Source organism: Ictidomys tridecemlineatus, chromosome 9 (assembly GCF_052094955.1).
Source record: "Ictidomys tridecemlineatus isolate mIctTri1 chromosome 9, mIctTri1.hap1, whole genome shotgun sequence".
NCBI lineage: Eukaryota > Metazoa > Chordata > Mammalia > Rodentia > Sciuridae > Ictidomys > Ictidomys tridecemlineatus.
The window spans coordinates 121341967-121355760 of NC_135485.1; the positions used below are offsets into that span (position 1 = coordinate 121341967).

Below are 13794 nucleotides of genomic sequence, written 5' to 3' on the forward strand. Positions count from 1 at the left end.
CTGTATTGGACTGGCAAGATTCTATTATTGATTAGACCTAATCAATGCATTACATAATAAACACAGAAATAAGTATCTTAAACAGAGACAGCCTCTTTCATTTTATTTTATTTTATTTTATTTTTTTTTAAATATTCATTTTAATTTTAACATTTATTTATTTTTTCTTAGTTCTTGGCGGACACATCTTCGTTTGTATGTGGTGCTGAGGCTCGAACCCGGACCGCACGCACGCTAGGCGAGCGCGCTGCCGCTTGAGCCACATCCCCAGCCCCTCATTTTATTTTATTTTTAAAGCGAGAGAGAGAAAAGAAAGAGAGAGAATTTTTAAATATTTATTTTTCAGTTTTCGGTAGACACAACATCTTTATTTTTATGTGGTGCTGAGGATTGAACCCAGCGCCCCATGCATGCCAGGCGAGCGCGTTACTGCTTGAGCCACATCCCCAGCCCTAACCTCTTTCATTTTAGAATACCTATATCAGAATAAGATTTTAGGTGTTTGGCGAATAAAGCCTTTTTCTTTTCACCTTGTGGTGATCTGTTTTTTGCCTAAACACAATTAAGCTCCAAGTCAGTAAGGAAACTAATCATAAGTGGATGCCACCTATAGGTAGGAAAAGGTAATACATTTATTTTATTACCAGGTAAATGGTGCAATGTGATGGACATCATTATCCGAAGTACATGCATGAAGACACGAATTGGGTGTCAAACAATACAAACAGAGGTATGAAAAATTGTGGTATATATGTGCAATAAAAATTGTAATGCACAAAAACAAAGTACATATATAAAGACATGAATTGGCATGAAATACTTTATATACAAAGATATGAAAAATTGTGCTCTATTTGTGTAATAAGAATTATAATGCATTCCGCTGTCATGTATATAAAAAATAAAACCAACTAAATAAAAAATTAAAAAAATAAATAAATAACAATAAGAAAAATGATTATATAGCACACAACTTAGACTTTCAAACTTAAAACCATGGTATTTGTTCTTTTTTTAATTATTATTTTTTTACCTTTATGTATTTGTTCTCAAATATCTTGATTAATATATAATTCATATACCAAGGAATTTTCCTATTTAAAGTGTGCATATAAATAGTTTTAGTATATTAACAGTTATGTGTGATCACCATAGTCCTAAGTTTCAAAAATCTTCATCACCCCACAGAAAACACCGTACCTCTCAGTACAAGTAATCACACCTCATTTCCCCTTGACTTCCCACCTCCTCAGTCCAAGTTCACCACCAAATCATTTGAGTATTCTAGGTGTCTCATATTAATGGAATCATGCAATATGTGTATTTTTGTGATGTTTCTGGTTTCTTTCACTTGGCATGGTGTTCTCAAATTTCAACCATATCACAGCATGTATGGGTGTCTTATTATTTTTATTTCAGGATATTATTTCATTATATGGAAATTTCACATTTTATTTATGTATTTATCTACTTATCAGTTCAGGGTAGCCTCCAATATGTGGTTATTGTGAACATCTATGTGCACAGTTTTGGAGAAGTAGATGTTTTCAATTTCTCTTAAGTATATACCCCGGACTAAAACTGCTGGGGCATATGCTAATTGTGTAACATTTTGAGAAACTTAAACTATTCCCAAAACAGGTATATTTTTCATTCCCACCAGCAAATTTATGAGGGGTTCAATTTATCTACATCTTGCCAACACTTATTATTGTCTTTCTTCTATTTCAGCCATCCTAGTGATATGAAGTAGAATCTCATAATGGTTTTGATTTATAATTTGGATTTTCATAATCACTAATGATATTGAACATTTTTTCATATGTTTATTGGATATTTGTATATTTTCTTTGAAGAAATGTTTACTCAAATCCTTTGCCCAATTTTTATTAGGTTGCCTTTTTGAGTTTTAAGAACTCTTTATCTATTCTAGGCACAAGTCCTTTGTCAGATATGTGATTTATGATTTATATTTTCTTTCTCATCCTGTGTTTTGTGTTTTCACTATTTTAATGGTCATTTTCAGCACAAATTTTTGTTTGCTAGGATGTACTGCAACATATGTATTTTTCTTTGGTTGTTTTTCTTTTGGTGTTATATCTAAGAAACCTATTCTAAGATTATCAAAATTTAAATTTACATCTTTATTTTCTTCTAAGAGTTTTAAACTTTTATCTCTTCAATTTCAACTTTAAATCCACTTCAAATTGGTTTTGTGACATAAAGTACTCCATTTTCATTCTTTTATATTTAGATTTATAGTTGTCCCAACACCACTTATTGACAATTCCCCCACTGAATTGTCTTAACACCCTTTGGAAATCACTTGAACATAAATGGCAGATTTTATTCTTGGGCTTTGAATTCTATTCCATTGACATATGTCTATTCTTATGCCAGCAGCAAAATATCTTGATACTATAGATATGTAGTAAGTTCTTGAAATTCACAAGTCTTTCTGTAACTTCAACTTTGTCTCCTTTCTTCAAGATTGACTGGGTTTCTTACATTTCCAAATAAATTTTATGATCAGCTTTTCCATTTCTGAAAAGAAGGACCTTTTGAATTTTTGTTGGGATTTATGAGTCTGTAAATTAATTCAGGAAGTATTGCTGTCTTAACAGTATAAAGTCATCTAGTTCACAAACATGGCATCCTTTAACTTATTTAGATCTTCTTGAATTTTTTTCACCAAGGTCTTACATAGTTTCCATGTCCAAGTCTTGCACTTATTTTGTTACACTTATTTCTGTTTGTATTTTTTGGTGCTATTTTATTTATTTATTGTTTTCTTTGTTTTAGTACTGGGGATTGTTTTGTGTGGTACTGGGGATTGAACCCTAGGGCACACTACCACTGAGCTCCATCTCTAGCTTTTTTTTTTTTTTTTTTTTTTTTTTGAGACAGGGTCTTGCTAAGTTGTCCAGGCTAGGCTTAAACTTGAATTCTTCCTGCTTGTTTCCCAAGTAGCTGGGATTACAGGCCTGTGCCAAAACATACAGTTGCTCTTTTCAATAAATTTTTATTCTTAACTTCCTCTTGAAATTGCTTATTTCTAGAGTATAGACAGGAAATTGATCTTTATACTGGGGATTAAACTCAGGGACACTCAACCACTGAGCCAGATCCCCAGCCCTTTTTTTTTTTTTTGCATTTTATTTAGAGACAGGTTCTCACTGCATTGCTTAGTGCCTTGCCATTGGTGAGGCTGGCTTTGAACTTTCGATCCTCCTTGTCTCAGCCTCCCAAGCTACTGGGATTATAGCCGTGCACCACCACGCCCTGATAGATAATTAATTTTTATATATTGATCTTGTATCCCATAACCTTCCTGATCTTATTTGTTAGCTGTTTAATGAAGTTCTTAGAATTTACTATATATAAGATCATGTCGTCTGTGACTATTGTTTTACTCCTTCCTTCCTAACAGGATGCCTTGTATTTATTTTTATTCGCCAAATGCCATACCCAAAATCTTCAATAAAAAGTTTAATGGAAGTGGTGAGAGGAAATATTCCTGTTTTAGTCCCTATCCTAGGGAAAAGCATCCAATCTTTCACATTAAGTGTGATAGTAACTTTTAGCTTTTCTGGGATGGAAACTGAAGGGGCATACTTCAATTCCTAATTGGATTGGTGCTTTTATCACTGGACCACATTGACTACTTGCATTCATGGGCTAAATTCCACTTGTTTATGATATATAGTATTTTTTTATATGTTGCTGGATTTTTTTCTTAGTATTTTATTGAGGATTTTTGTGCCTATATTCATACAAGTTATTGGTCTATAATTTTTTTCCTTATGAAATGTTTGCCTGTTTTTTTTTGTTATAAAGATGATGGTAAAGTGAGATAATAAGTGTGCTGTCCTCTTCTGTTTTTTATTTTGCTTTGGTCTGGTTTGAGTTTTTATTGGAAAAAATTGCGAAGAATCATACTAATTCTTCTTTTAATAGTTAGTAGAATTTGACATAAAGCCGCTCAGTTGGCTTGGTTTTCTGGTTTTCTTTTGTGGGAATTATTTAATTTTGAATTCAACACTTTACTTGTTACAGATCTATTCAGATTTTCTATTTCTTTTTGAGTCAGTTTCAATGGCTTGTGTTTTCCTAGGTATTTTTCTATTTCATCTAGTTCATTGCCATTTAACATTAATTTGTTATTGTTATTGCTTTTATATCTCCTACTATTTCAGATCCCTCAACAAAGATTTTGATTGCATGCCTATATAAACGTTTTACCATATGCCACACAAACATGCCTGCACACTCACACACGTATACACATGTTCTGACAACACCCCTGTCAGAAAGTAAAGATTTAGCTATCTCAATTTGGAGAACACACTCCGATTTATTATAACTTTCGTATCATGGAAAATTTGTTAGAGCCAACATATGCTTGGACAGTAACTGGTTTTTTTTTTTTTTTTTTTAAGCTGTAAGCTTGGTTAACTTCCAACATTATTTTCTATGTTCAATCTTTGTTATCTTCTGTGTGGTGTGGAATTTCTCATCTACAATTCTTGCAACAAGACAAAGAACTCATTTTTTCTTTTTTTGTTCATTTATTTATTTTTATTATTTTTGAGAAACTCTCAGAAGCAAACAGAAAGCTGGATAATTTGCTCTTAGGGATTGTAACTCTCCATTGGATGTTATGAAAACTGTCTTGTCTGAAGTCACATTTCTTACTATTATTTTATTGAACAATAATTATAGTACTTTAAAGGCTAAACCCACACAAGATTAACATATATGGCATAAATGTAAGCAGCCCCTTCATTTGTTTTCAAGTTATCCCTAAGAAGGGTTTCCGTTCCTTCTAGACTTGTATAATCTAGTTGTCTAGAATCCTCCTTTGAAGGCAAAAGAATGACATCCTTGCCTTTTCTTTTCATTGAAAGAACAAAGTACATAGTTAACTTGTGCCAGGATGCAGATAGCATTGTTGTTTTTGAACATAGCATTGAACACTGAAGGACCATAAATCCAGTTACACAGCCAATTCTCTTCCTTTCATCACACAGGGACCCAGATGTTCTTAGCTGCCTCCCGTTCTTCAGTTATGCTCTTGGCTCTATCAACTGGGGTTCACACTATTCTCATATTCAGTTATAAAGGAGTCCCCTGGACAAAAGAAAACACAGCGTAAATATGAATTTTGCCTGTAAGTCTTTCCATTTTGCGTTACTAAGACTTGTTCATTTTTAGTATACATTAAGCAACTGATTGATTAGAATTTGAGTTAAAAGTATCTGACTGTAGCTATCCACTTCCACTCAGATCCTTTCTTATCCAAATATAGGTACTATATATTTTGAGGAAACTTTCAAAGAGACTTCTCTTTGAGGGTTAAATTCTGTTTTGTTTTGTTGTGGCAGTGTCTGTTGAAAAATATATGAGGGATTTCTTAATTCCTGCGTCTTCTCAATGACTTCTTCTTTATACTTGCTCTTTTGCCTTCCTACTTGATGAGATTTGACTTTCTGTCCCAGTATCTTTTTGCAGCCTTGGTCTAGTTTTAGTGATAATCACCTTGCTTGGGTGAAAGCCATTAACCCTTTCCCACTGTACCCGTTCAACATGAATGATACGGTTTTTCTTGTAAGCCCGGACTACTTTGCCAATCTGCTGACTTTTATGATGCCCTCAGATGAGAATTTCACCATCCTGACAGATGGGCTTGAACGAAGCATGATTCCTCTGTCTCAGCTCTTTCCTGCAAAGGTGGGGAGGTGCTTGGGATGTCTTTTATGATTCTTGCTTTGGCCAGAAGTCACGAAGCTATTGAACTTCATTTCAACCACTGCCACTGCAGGAAGAGTGGTAAAAAGAAATAACACTCCAAGATTTTAGGGTCTGGGCTTTTTTTTCACTAGGAAAGAAAGAAATTTCAAAACACAGCATAGCACATGAACATGAAGCTTCCTTGGGAAGTCCCAGGGGGAATTTGAGTAGAAGTAATCTGAAGTTGTTCCCCATAAACCAGATCTCACAATTGTTTCTCAAATCGGGTGATTTCAACTCTGCTACACACCAACTAAGCCCCTCTCCCTACTGGGCCATGAGTACCAGCCCTCAGACCAGAAAGCAACACCACAACCTCAGGTCCAGCCCTGTCACTCCATGGGTCACTCCTAGAAGTGATTTATATTTACCTTCTATTCCCTCCTCTTGCCTTGTAGGAAAGCATTGCATACAAGCTGTGGACACAGGCTGTGAATGCCTAAACAAATAGGGCTAATGGCAGCTGCAGGTCAAAGTGTGACTTTTTCCTATCAAACCTTACCTGTGAGCACAAGGTGGCTCATCCTGGACTCTAGTTAGAGCCATACGTGAATTTGCATCCGTGTATTAAGGTCATGGCAGCAGATGCTTATCTCAGCAGCTCCAGGGAAATAATCTAAATGTAAAAGTGGTGATGGGATCCTGAGAATCATACATAGACAGACTAATGGGATATTTTTTAAAAGGAGGAGAAATTTGTGGGTCTGTCAATATCCGCACCAGGTAGAGAGTTGCCTCCTTTCCTGACTGTAGCTGTAAAGTTTCTATCAACACCTGGAGCATTTATGAAGCTTCTGTGTGAATGTGACACTCTCCTGCATCAACATTACAGGCCAATTGTTGAGATGCACATTCTGCCATATGGAAAAGGAACGAAGGAAGTGGTCCTGGCTCGTGCACACTTTCATGCCCATTTTTGAAGCCATAGCCCAACTCCATCCAAAACGTTCAGCTAAGAGAATGTTCAGGGTGGAGTCTAAGGGAGTCCTTCTTGAAACTGAATCTGTGACAGATCGACAACTGCAGAGAGAGCAGGAGGCCTCCAGGTTGACTTTTAGAGCAAAGTCTACTTCCACAGCAAAGGAAAACCGTTTCCTTCCTATAAGAGCTCTCCCCGTCACCTCTGTCCCCAAAGCACTTCCAAGTGGAATGCTCCCATTTGCCTGGATGAGAAAAACATCTCTAAATCCTCTAATACAGTTGTACAAATGTGATTTCCTCACTGGTGAATATCACATTTTTGTGGGTTCACAAAAAATAAAACTGCTTTTCCTTTTGGCTGAAAATGGCTTTTGAAAAGGAAAGGGCGGTTTTGGATTGGGGTGCTTTCTTTCCCAAGCAGGACACGGGTTTTATTTTTTTGGTGGTAAGAAACCACATCTGCGATACAGCCAATTTTCACCTGTGACTAAAAGGGTTTCACACTAAATTTCCCACGGAGACAAGGAAAAGCCGGGTTTACCTGGTGAACTGGTAAAATGTTATCCTGGATTAAATGCACCCCATAAAACTGTCAGTCACCGAAGAGCTATCCCCACGAGCCAGGAACCGCAAGAGCATTAACCCTTTTGCAAAGAATAAGGTGAAAAGTTATCCAAATCTTCAAACCAAAGGCAAACTGTGTCCTCTTGTGGTCTAGCTGTCCCTGGTGACCAGACCAACTCCCAAATATCCATTCCTCAGCCCTCCTTGGGACAGCCCTCAGCCTCTTCCACCCCAACACACAGGAAATCACAGGGGAGATGAAGGGCAAGGAGGCAAATGCTTATTCAGGAAAAATGATCCTTTATGCTCTTTTTTTTTTATTATTCGTTTGAATCAGTTATACATGACAGTAGAAAGCTCTTTGATTCATCTTACACAAATGTAGCGGGATTTTTTACTTCTCTGTTTGTACATGAAGTAGTCACACCATTCGTGCAATCATACATGTACCTAGGGTAATGATGTCTGTCTCATTCCACCTTCTTTTCTACCCCCTTGCTTCTTCTCCTCCTCCCTTTTGCCCCATAAATTCCTCCACTCATCCCATGCTCCCCCCCACCCCATCCACTCATCAGAAAAAATGTTTGGCTCCTGTTTTGGGGGGATTGGCTTATTTCACTTTGCATGATATTCTCCAACTTTGTCCATTTACCTGCAAATGCCATAATTTCATTCTCTTTGAATACTGAGTTATTTCTTTGTGTATATGTACCACAGTTTCTTTATCCATTCATCTATTGAAGGGCGTCTAGGTTGGTTCCACAGTTTAGCAATTGTGAGTTGTGCTGCTATAAATATTGAAGAGGCTATATCACTGTAGTATAATGTTTTTAAGTCTTTTGGGTATAGACCGAGGAGTGGGATAGTTGGATCAAATAGTGGTTCGATTCCAAGTTTTCTAAGGAATCTCCATACTGCTCTCCAGATTGGTTGCACCAATTTTTAGTCCTACCAGCAATGTATGAGTGTGCCTTTTCCCCTCACATCCTTGCCAACACTTATTGTTGCTTATATTCTTGAAAAACTGCCATTCTGACTGGAAAGAGATGAAATCTTATAGTTTTGGTTTACATTTCTCTAATTACTAGAGATGTTGGACATTTTTTCATATATTTGTTGATCAATTATATATATTTTCTTCTGAGAAGTGTCTGTTCAGCTCCTTAGCCCATTTATTAGTTGAGTGGTTTGGTTTTTTTGGTGTTAAGTTTTTGGAGTTCTTTATATATCCTAGAGATTAGTGCTCTATTTTACGTGTGGCAAAAATTTGCTCCCAAAATGTAGGCTCTCTCTTCACCTCATTGATTGTTTCTTTTGCTGAGAAGATTTTTAGTTTTAAACCATCCCATTTATTAATTTTTTATTTTGCTTCTTGTGCTTTAGAGTCTTGTTAAGGAAGTTGGGGCCTAATCCAACATGATGAAGATTTGGGCCTACTTTTTCTTCTATTAGGCACAGGGTCTCTGGTCTAATTCCTAAGTTCTTGAATGATCCTTTATTATAAGTGGATTTACCAGATATTTTGTTCCCCTTATATTTGATTTTTGTTTTCTGGGTTTTGGTAAATCCCATTTTTCATGGTTACCTTCACTCACTGGAACTTCTATGAGAAAGGGGGACCTTGACATCAATAAGACATTGTTTCATGACCTAATAGGATACCCTCTGGGGACAATAAGGAAGTCTTTGAGCATGCCACCATTTTGTAGTAATGTTGACCGGATCATCATTTCTACAAAATGTGATCCTGCAAACTCAGTGACTGGTAATCTCTTAAGTACCAGCATCTTCTTCCATAAAATGAGGATAAACGGTGGAGATACTTCTGAGAAGGGCACCAATGGATTTCTGTCCCAAATTCTGTAGATAAGGCAAAATCTCTTGGAAATCTCCAACATGGAGCACCAAGCGAAGACCATAGCTTACATTCAGGAACCACGTCACAGGAAGCTGTGTAGGTCTCCTTTCCCAGATGACAAACTCACCCTGTGACAAACATAGGTGAAAAGAATTGGAGGACAGTCCCCTTCAAAGCTTGGGCTAAGACTGAGACCCACAAAGGACAGTGTCACTATCTCCTGTCCTTCCTTCTCCACCACTGTTCCTAGTAGAAATTACATATAGAACCAACTAAGTAAATGCACACATATATGAGATACTACCATTTTGTTTGTGTGAGAATGACGATGATGAGAATTGTGTTTGCCTGATGTTTTTGAGATCATAAGTCATGTTTACATGTCTACCTTCCATTTTATTTTTCCAACAACCCTATGGGGTAATTATTGTTTATTTCCCTTCACAGATCAGAGCATGAATTTTTAGGGAGGCCGGGATGAGAAGGGTGATGCCAAGGCCATATTGTCTTCCTTCCCTAGTGGTTTCCACAGAAATGTGCCTGGCCTCTGGTGGACACAAAGAAAATAATGAGATGCTAAACCAACCAGCACAGATGGGTACACGGCCAAGTATTGAGCAAGTGACACTGCACACATTCGGTTTAAAGGTTTTGTTTTTATGATTGAAACCAACTGAATTTATCATTTGTAAACATCCTAAACACTGTCATAGTCTGTGGAACATTTTCAAAATGGAAATATAAAACTGTCCTGCCTTTCAGGTTTATTAGTTAATATGTCACATCAAGGTTAGATGCACCCCATGTCTACACCAGCAGGGAATCAGTAACCTTTACAAGGGTTTGGCACTTAAGAGGCTTGATCTATTTTTCTCTCTAGAGAACCGTGAGCATTTTCAAATGCTTTCCATTTCACTGTTAGTTATAATTACAGAAAGCCTAGAAACAAACTAAATCTAACCACAGGAGATTTACAAAATAAATTATGTTGAGTACATGCATAGAAATATGGATATTGACATCCAAAAAAATCATATTGTAGAAATGATAGAAACAGCTACTAAGGAACATAGGAAAATTTCAATGATGATCACATAAATAGTATGCTATAGAAAGTATGTATGATACGTGTATTATTCTACTTTGTGCTGCTATAACGGAATACCTGAGAGTAGGTAATTTGTAAAGAACAGTTTTTTCCCCCCAGTGGTTCTGAGAATACAAGCTCTTGGTGTGCTGGTGTCTGATAAGGGCTTTCTTGCTGAGTCCTCACATGACAGAAGGTGGAGTAGGAAGAGAGAACCACTTCCTTTATGAAGCCCCTTTACAAGGCTGACTAGAGAAGAGCGAGCACTCATGGCCTAATCACCTTGTAAAGGCCCCACCTCTTACGACTACTGCATTAGCAATATCTGTGCTTTGGAGGGGACACATTCAAACTATAGCAGGGAAAGATCTAGAAGGCAATATAATCAGAAGTTACTACCAGATGTTAAATAAGAAGTTTATTTGGCTTTTCCTTTTTCTGTTTTTTAAATTTTCTACATTGAGAACATCTAACTTTTGAAAGGAGAGGTTGGGAAAAAAACATTTTGAACAATGAAACCAACATCTTTAAATTGAATACGTTTATATTTGTAAGGCTCTTACTTTGGGCCCAGGCAGGTCCCAGGCATGTCACTGCCAAAGCCAGCATGGTCCATAGTGAGAACAAGCTGACACCAGGGCCCAGATCTCTGGGTGACTGGCCTTCCCAGTGTCACCCAGACATTAAAGGATTTCTTTCCCCACTAAATTCTCCGTATGAGTTTGGAATTTTTCTCCTGTTCAAGAACATTTTAGGACAAAAATAAAGCTTCCATACAAAGAATTTATCTATTTTCATTTTGTATCTCCACCCTCTGGCAGGATCAACTGCTCATGAGAAAATAAAAGATTTGAGGCTTTTGATAAAATTTTGATAAAATTTGCATTATTTGTGTTAGGGTCTGTAAACAAGTCAAGATGGCGCCTGGCATTTTGCCAGAGGGAGTGGTTTGTGAAGTAACGCCATTGAGCCATTAAGTGTGGAGATTCCTTATTGGTTGACTGCTTATGTTAATTAGGATAAGCTGTGTGGAATGTATATATACCCCTCCTGTCCTACAATAAACGGCTCCCACTCCTGCTGAATCAATCTACACAAGTTGTTTGTCACCCTCCGGTTATTTTGCTGCAACTGGACTATGGCATATTTGTGCTTATAAGTGTGAGGAGGGAGATGAGGGAAGAGGTTTTTTAATTATCTATGAAATAATTCTTCTTTTCATGGTGAATGAGTCAACCACACTTGAACAATAACCTAAGTTTAAAATTCCATGACTTTAGAGTTATATAAAGTGAGGAAATGCAAGAAAAAGTTACCTATTTGTCTGAATTTCATAGTTTGAATTTTTAATAATTCTTTAGGAAGTCACTTTTAATGTTATTGTATGAGCCTGAATTTTAAATTATCAGCGTTAGTAAGATGAGTTTGGTTTTCACATTCCACAGAATTTGGAACACAGAAAGACTTCTGCAGATTCCGAAAGACATGCTCTTTACAGAAATCTTAATGGTGCTCAACTGTAGGGAAGGAAATCTATAGTATGGCTTTCTGAAAATTTTTAACAGAGTTAAGTTGAAGAATTCTCACACCAAATCTCATGTTTCAATCTGTCAAGGTTTCTCATCTCTCGAAAACAAATGCTTCCTTTCTGGCCATTCTGTCTCTATAAAGACTTTACGGTGTTCACCATATAGGGATAAAGAAAATTGAATTGTCCCTTTAAAAGTAGCATTGTGAAAAGGAATCTTCTAAATACATACCAAGTCTTTTTTTTTTTTGTCCTCCATCAAAAGCTTGTTAGCCTCCAAGAAATAGCAATTACATCCTAGTAGAATACTGTAAAGAATGTTTCCAAAGCTGATTGCAATTATTCTGCATTTCATTCATTTTTGTTATTCAAAACTCCACAGACTTTAAAAGTGACCACACTCTCCCATTCTGTAAGGGATTCTGCTGGGTCTTAGAGATGGTGCCAAGGACCAACCAGCAGATCCAAAGCGGCAAAAGTCCACAATTCCACCGCAACATAAGGTTGGACCTTTGGAAACAAAATACATCTGTCTTTCCCATTGTCCATGTTGGTTCCCAGGGGCTTAGAGGAAACCACATTCATGTGTAAATATGACTTAAACTTCATCTGTAAAAGCAATTATACAATGCTTCCTGGTTTTAAATTCTTACACTGAAACAAAAGCAACCCTTCTTCCCACCCATAAACTTATCAGTTCTTTTCAATTCTTTGTTGTTGTTCTTCTTCTTCCCAAATATGAAGCAAGCTCTCCCAAAGCAAGAAAAGATAAAGAGAACTGTTGGGTCTCTGCCTACCTGGTCTGAGTTCAGGGGAGCTTTAAATTTTCTCAAATCAGAAACACCTTCTGAAATGAAGATACTTCATAAGGGGGATAGATGTGATCTGAATCTAGGTTCTACCACACCCTTCTTTGGTAAGGGAGGTGTGGTGAGTGACAGAAGGTATCCCCTTCTGGGAGGGGTTTTTAAAAATTTTTTTATCCTTTTTTATAGTTATTTTTCCGATTGTAAAAAATAATAAATTCCAGTTGCATATGTAGCTGCAAATAATTATTGAAGTTTAAGAATTATGCAAAATTTCATCAGAAAGAAAGAAAGATAGATAGACTTTGGTCTATTTCTTTTGCATTATTCTATAACCATCTTTCCATCCATGCTTTTGTTTGGTTTAGCTTGCTTCACCAACTTCAGAGGTAATCAATCACAAATCATCTACTCAATTTTTTAAATTAGTTATAGGTTGGGGGGAAAATCCCAATAGTTCCTTTTTGAATGATCTCCATTCAGGGAACTTGAAGTGCAGTCTTCAAGTTTAGCTGGAATCTCTCTGAAGGCTGATACATTCGTGATGGCTGTCAATCCAGTTGCTGACACACGATCACAGCTGAACATTGTCCCCCATTCCTCCAGTTCAGTGTATCGTGACATAGCAATGATGCTGGCGTGCCCTGGGAAGCTCAGATTCCCACATGGGCAGCTGTCAGGGCCCCCTCTTGGGCTCCCAGGTATCAGCGTTTTAGACCTTACTGACAGGCTCATCAAGTCTTTTTTCCTGGGGGGGATGACAGGATCTGGCACATTCTGAGCAAGAGTCCGCTTTCACTCATGAACCCACAAGGCCATGACTTCAGCCCATTTGTCAATTAACTGCCAACTATTCTACTAGACAGATATATGATAATTTAGTAGATTTAGCCTTTCTGCTCTTATTGGACATTAAGAAATTTTGTTTCCATTTTTCTATAATAGTAGAAGTGTCAAATGGCTTAGTAGAAGTATCTAGACAGCTTGTGAAAGTATGTGCCTCTCACTCAATTCTTCCCCCCACCCGCCTTCGGTAATGAAATTTAACCCAGGGGCACTTTACCACGGAACCATATCGGCAACCTTTTTTATTTTTTATTTTGAAGCAGGGTCTTGCTACATTATTTAATGCCTCACTAAGTTGCTGAGGCTGGCTTTGAACTTGTTTGATCTTGGCCTTGGGGTTAATTGCCATGTGCTATACCTTGGATCTGGAATATTCCCCCAAAGGACCATGCAT

The 13794-nt window shown here is 37.1% G+C and overlaps 1 protein-coding gene and 1 pseudogene across 1 annotated transcript in view; one reads left to right on the plus strand and one right to left on the minus strand.

The window, feature by feature from the left end:
- The window catches only part of LOC120892573 (uncharacterized), a 95823-nt gene that overhangs the window by 66015 nt on the left and 16014 nt on the right, over positions 1 to 13794 (plus strand). The window lies entirely within an intron of this gene.
- LOC110598719 (ribosomal protein uL24-like pseudogene) lies at positions 5295 to 5801 on the minus strand (annotated as a pseudogene).